Source organism: Dermacentor silvarum, chromosome 3 (assembly GCF_013339745.2).
Source record: "Dermacentor silvarum isolate Dsil-2018 chromosome 3, BIME_Dsil_1.4, whole genome shotgun sequence".
NCBI lineage: Eukaryota > Metazoa > Arthropoda > Arachnida > Ixodida > Ixodidae > Dermacentor > Dermacentor silvarum.
Window position 1 is genome coordinate 166,941,831 of NC_051156.1, and position 7,025 is coordinate 166,948,855.

Here is a 7,025-nt window from a genome sequence, read left to right on the forward strand (position 1 = left end):
CACCCATGCCAATGCTGATTAGAGTTTGATCGGGTTGATGTGGTTTAGGTACAACAACCACCTGGACACCCACGGTGTAGGTCCGATGGCTGGCTCAATGATGTCTTCTGAGAGGAAGCGTTCAAGTTATTCTTTCTTTGGCAGTCACGCAAGGCAAACAGGAATACACCTGTGTGGTTAGGCAACAAGTGGGACAGTGTCGTCCGACAACAAGGTGGATTGGCCAGTTTTTTAGTTTGCCAACTCCACTGAACAATTTGGGCCAATGCTTCCACAATTGCCTTGTCACCTGGATATCCAGCTCATAAGCTTGGTGTGGGGATCTGGACAAGCCGCAGGTTGGCATGCTGCTGTGAAGCTTAAGAGTGGTGCACAGTTTCCTGGAGTGACAAATATGTCTTCTTCTATGCCCTTATATGGTCTTGCTGGTCTGAGCAAGACCAGATAAGGCATAGAAGAAGACATCTGGACCGTCCAGGTAGCCGAGGCAGCCGCTGAGATCCAGGGGATCTCGGCCGTCTGCTAGGCTGGAGGGAGGCTGCGTCCGCCCTCGTGAATTGCTGGCACCAATAAAAGCTGAATCTCTCTCTCTCTCTCTCTCTCTCTCTCTCTATGCCCTTATCTTTGTATCCCATTGTGACAGGGACTTTACCTAGAAGTTCAAGTGGAGATGTTGCTTTGTATGGCAACACTGTAATGGATGCTTATTGGAGATTCACATATAGGCAATAGCTCTTAAAGTCACTTTCGCCAACAACTGACCCTATAGCACCTGTGTCGATTATGAAAGTGATCGGCAAATTGTCGACAGTGACATTAGCTGTTGGAGATGGGCCTGATTGAGGGGAAGTCATTGCAACAAAACACACTCGTTGCTGCTTGAACTGGGGTCACAAGTCGCGGCATTTTCTTTGGTACTTGAACGCATCGAAATATAAAGCTTTAGCATGCCCTAAATTCCAGTTTACGCAAGGAAGTTAGCGTAATACAGCAGTTCTGGACACTGGTAGTGACATCTTACGACGCTTTATCTAACTTATAGCGATCTTTTCGTGCTGCATGGATGTTATATCGTTAAAAAAACGTTAAAAAGCAACAAACCCGTGATTACACCGCTGCCGAATATTTACATCAGCAGGGACTTAGAACACACTTCATTACTCCAATATTATCTCTGTGTTTGTATAGTTGAGCTCTGCGCTACATATACGGCGGCTCATGTTTACGCCTCCGCTTACATGGTAGTCCGCTTGCGTATACCAGAATACTGGACACGCTAAAACTCCCTAATGGCGTTCTCTTGACTGTCCGTGTTCCGTACGTTATGAAGCTTCTGCGGCTCACGTGCATGCGTGAATACGTGGATGAAATCATGTTGCAGCCTGCTGTTTGTGTTCATGGTGGGCACCGCCCTGCTGTCAATGTTGTTCTCCAACACTGCCACCACTGCCATCGTAGCTCCCGTGGTCGCGGCGCTGATCGAACAGATGAAGCACCAGACCAGGTTCAAGAGACAATTCCGCACGTTGAGTGAGTCTGCATTTTCCTTACCCACAGCATTGACTGTGGATAGTTCGAGCTCGTTTAGAAGCAGTAATCTTCTGTGCCACTTTGATACGCGTATTACTGTAGGGCTGTATGAATATTCGAAACTTTCGAATAACTAGTCGAATAGTGTCCTATTTATTTGGTCTTCGAATCGAGTGGTCACTATTCGTAAAGGCTAATATTTTTTAATACTTTTTGGATATTTAGAATCGTCAACTGCGCCAAAATAAACATGAAGTTGGAGCAAAAGTACGGCAAATTTTCACCCCTGCGGGTATAATGTAGATAAAAAGATCAGCGCCCCTTCTCCTCCGTGCAGATGATCGAACAGCGAAGCTGTGCTAGTTACACCGAGTGTTACGAGTGTTACATGTGCATGTGCGCGCGTGATGCAATTGCGTAAACACAGATCTAGATCAGGAACTTACATATATTATATTGAAACTTTGCGAGGCGAGAAGAGGCAGCGACTTCTGACGCTACTCGACGAGTGTCCAGTTCTCTGGTCCAAACCTGCCGAGCCGCCGCCAGAGGCATCAGCTGCAGTCACGGACACCGCGCGCGTTCAGCGCGAATACGGGGAAACGCGGACGGAGTCGGCAGCAGCTCTGCGCGTTGCCTCGTTGGTGCTGCTGCATATTTGCGGTTCTCTCAGTGTTTTTTTTTTCGCGTGAGGTTTCTCTCTGTGTTTTGGCGTGCTTTTTTTTTCGCGCGCAAGTTGCGCCGCCGCTTTTTTGCGCGCCAGTAATGAGAGCAAGCGACGAGCCCATTCACGAGCCAACTCTCGCTGACGCTCGCGTTAGGCAGCCTCTTCCTGAGGAGTACGCACTTCTCGTGGTCTTCCCATAGGTGCATCGCAGCTGGGCTGCGATGCGCGTTCGTTATCCGAAAGTGCGCGCCGCACAGAAACACTTTCTCTTATACCCATCGCCTCTCCTACCCGCGCCCAGCGCGGCCTGTCATTGGTTGCCTCCTCCCCTAGTGCGCCTCTCCTCTTCTGCCGGTCACATGACCTGCCGTCCCCGGCGTGGCTCTCATTCTCTCCTGGTCACGTGACCTGCGTGACACCGGACAGACGGCGAAGGATCGACTAAGAATAGCTCCGCTGTTAATATGAGAACTTGCGTAGTGTAGCAGGCTACGTCACTTACGTATAGCCATACTTTACACGCTGTACAGCGATCATTCCCACTCTCTGAAGAGCCCTGTGCATGCGAAGAAGTTATTTGTTGGCTCCTAATGCACAATTTGTGCTTTTAATAGCCACCGTTTTGTAACGTACTGTGCAATGACACAAACTTGTAACTTTAAGAATACTTTGATGTGAACGTCGTTTTATACCAATTGTGATAGGGGCTATTCAGTGTCCGAAAGCTATTCGTAAAGCGTTCAAAGTTCAATTCGATTCTATTCACTTCTGGCGCTATTCGATTCTTATACGATTCGGTCTCCAAAGTCACTATTCGCACACCCCTATGCATTAGCCTATACGGGGTGTGATTTTTATTGGTACAGTTTATCTAAAATTTCTTTGCTTGATTGCTTGATTTACTAATCAATTCATTAATACATTCATCCATTCATTCGATCTGTCGGTGTGTTCGGTCGGTAGGTATTTCGCTGACAACAATAAAAAACAAAGCTAATGATAGGAAAGGAAACGTAGCGCCTCTATTCTGTTTAGTAGCTAATAAAACATTCTGTTTATTTACTAATTATTTATCTCAGACAAAACCTTGAAGTAATGAAGTCGGGCACATAGATGTTGAATCCTTACACTAGCAGCCGTTTCGAAATACACATATTGCGGTACCGTTCGATGAAACACTTCGGCGTTCCCCTTAGTTTCGTCCCGCAGTAAGGCTAAGGAATCATTTTCGAAATATACTACACCAAACACCAATTATTTTTTTTCGCAACTGCTTGTAGTCCCATGTCTATCTCACTTAATTATTGTCTTAGGTAGAAAAACTCGTCAGTCCTGCAATTTAGACACCGGAATGGCGTTAATTAAATGTTATAGTGTTGTTTTATAAGTTAGTTGATAAGGCATCGCAAAGCATTGAAAGTTGGTGTTGTCTGTGATATGATAGATAAAATTGCAAATCAATCCGGGTGGAACTTACTATGAAAGGCAAGCGTGCGGCCTAAATTGTGCCGGGTTATCTAAGAATAGCGCGGAAACGAACGACGACAATTATCAGTCTGAACGAATAGCCGAACGCATCTAAGAATTCATTCGCTTTATTGATGCACTTGAAGGCGCACATTTGTCGCAGTAAGAATATTTGGGTAGCGTCTGTTCCTTCATTGCGTAATCCCTGACGGAGCCGTTAACCAGCACATATGTAGCACTAGTGTTGGTATAGTATCGGTAGTATGAGCCGTTTCGTCATATATGTGTCGTCTTGAACGGTGCGAGCTGTGCTAGCGCTAGCGTTCAAGAAGGACTGCCAATCTCCTCTCCTTCCACTGTACCCCTCTCCCGCAGCCATCACAGGTGGAGAGGGAGGCGTGAGAAGAGTCTGGCTGTTCTCCCCAAGCGCTCCTAGACAGCATGTAATCCTTCAGAAGGCCCAAAGCACTCGAGCCACAGCCCGTGCTTCTAAAAGAGCTGTAATATAGTTGGCGTTCCGCGAAGAATGTGCCCTGCAACTCGACTACGTGAGAGCATGCACGCGCAGTTTGCATCGGAGCCTTTGTATCGGCGCTGAAAGCCCAAACACCGCCGACCAGATAAAACCACCACGAAAACTGGTGAAAGGGCACAGAAAAGCCAATCGAAGCGAGAGAGAAAGGGACGTATAGCGCGCACTTCACTGACTCGTTCACAACGCGCTTTTTTTTTATTGCGATAGCAATTACATGGACACTCTAGGTGCATTTTTGCTGTCGGTGTCGCCGTCGCCATCGCCGTGATGTTCCGTATAAAGTCCAAGGGCGATAAAACCGTCTCCGCGCGCCGTGTGCTGTATGTGCGAGTGAAAGCACGCGAGGGGAGCCGACGATCTCGGCTCAATCTGGCGCGCGCGAGGGAGGAAAGCGGAGACTAAACGTGTCGTCTTCCATCGCGCGAAAGGCCATAGGGGATGGGAGGGAGGGCGGCATTGGGCTCTGGCAGCAACTGCGCATTACGCGACCGGGCGCAAGGGGAACTGACAATCGTGGCTCAATCTCGTGCGCCAAAGGGAGGAAAGTAGAGAGGCAGTGCGGGAGAGACTGGGGGCGGCTTCTACTCCGCCAGCAACTGCGTACTGCGCGCGGCCGCGCGCGGGCACCCGTGCCGTATTTTGAAAGCGGTCTGCAGACAGCTCATACCTTTGTGCGTGGTGTGTTCGCCGCTCAGTTTGCAATGACGCGATATATGATAGCACGAAGGTCAATTCGCTCGCTGCTGCTGCCGCGCTTGCTCACAGCAGCGTTTTGACAGCGAGTGTCCGCGATCATCGAGCGTGGTGGTTTCATGGTCGATTGTGCACGCTGACACCATGCTTGTTATTTAAGTTAGTAAGCAAACGTTTCCAAGTTTATATTGCCGACAAAACTACTATAATTACTTCGTACAGCCGTCTACTAATTTGCTATCGCAATCGATAATTTGACTTTTGGGCGAAACTGCGACTTTTTCTGACTGCGTGCATACTGTTTTCTAAAGAGCTTCTCTTTCGTTCACTGCGCGCAGGTGAATCCGGCGTCTCATCAATTGTTAGTCCTTCGCGCCCTACCGCCGATGTCTACAGGAAAGCCGAAGAAAAGCTGCGGGATAGTCTCGTTGGGTGAGTGTTCGGGTGGTGATAAAGCCCTGTTGGCATCCACGAGCACAACCTCCAGTGAAGGTCAGGAAGCCAGCATTCGCCTCTGACGAGCGCTGTATAGTACTTCTTGTAGTACTGCCTGCAGTAGTTCAACGTGGATTGACATTCAATCGAATTCAAAATTTTGGACTGTATCAAGAATTTAACTGAAAAAAATTTAGTGCCCTTCCACCTTGTGAAGAAGGATGACCAGCGAAGCTGTTTTGTGTTCTTCTCAAATGACATTATATATATATATATATATATATATATATATATATATATATATATGTATATATGTGTGTGTGTGTGTGTATTAAGGCATCAAGACAAACCATAATCAACCCTAATCCTCCTTAATACAGCTTAATCGTCCTTAATCTACCCTGATCCGCCTTAATCCACCCTAATCTACCTTAATCCGCCCTAGTCCTCTTTAATCCACCTTAATCCACGTTAGTCGACTTTAATCCACCTGAATGCACCCTAATCCACCTTAATTGACCTTAATCAGACTTGATCCACCCTAATTCACCTTAATCCTCCTTCATCCACCTTAATTGGTGGTTTGATGGGTAGACTGTGACGTAATGGTCATCCATCACTGGTTTTGACACTTACGCAAAGGAACCTACATACGTACGCTACTGTGGACTCAATTTTGTCGACGCGACTTTTTTCTACACACCCTGTCGATGCACCCACTTTTGGTTAGAACTTAACCATAAAAATCAAAGCCCCTTTCCTAAAGAAACATGGTTGAACGCGAAGCTTTCGCCCATGCAAACTGAACAAACTGAATCAAAGTCCAAAGCTAACGACCACGCAACGAACCCAAGAAATGCTGGGCGACCCGATGCGATGCATATGTGATTTCATTGCTTGTTTAGGATTGTATTTTTTGAACGCTGAAGTTGAATGAAGACACATTGCGTTAAGTTGCACAGCCTTTATTTTAGATCATGTAGCTGTTGATTGCTCGCACACCTGCACTCACACTTTCACGGACAACTCTACACTTGCACAGTATCGCTTTGTGATCGCTGTGGTAGACGGTCAGAGGCTCTGCCGTTGCCTATACACGGGATCGGCGTCACGGGCACGATCGCGCTCGCGTTTACGTTTGCGTACGGCAGCCTCTTCTGCCGTGCGCTGCACCTGCGGCCTACCCATGGTGACGGCCGGGAATGCATTGCGTGACGCACGTAATGCAATAGATATATACAGTTCGTGTGAGTAACGTGGCGTTGCAGTTCCCATTGTTCTTACCGGTCCAACTGCGAATGCAAACTGTAGTGTCCTACGATACGTATGTCGTGCGCCGTTGTTTTGTTGTGTTCGCAGATGCGCAACCGTTGTTCTATTGTGTGCGCAGATGCGCAGAGAGTTGTATTGTGTAAGTTGGCTTTCCTGCAATCTACGTTTTTGGCGCCTAACTGACGAATCAGTGAGAAATAGAAAGCTTCGCATTAATACAGCGTCGCTGTAAAATCGAAAAGCATCTTTGTTGTGGCAGCTATTCCCCATAAATTGCACTCCTTTAGAAATCCGAAAGTCCAACGTTGGTCTCGCCACACGAAGAAACTGGCGCGAGATGACGCTGCATATTGTAGGATACCGAAGAATGGGGTAAACGAAAGTGAGCGATATCCCTAAACGCGTTTTTTTTTTTCTTGCATGTTC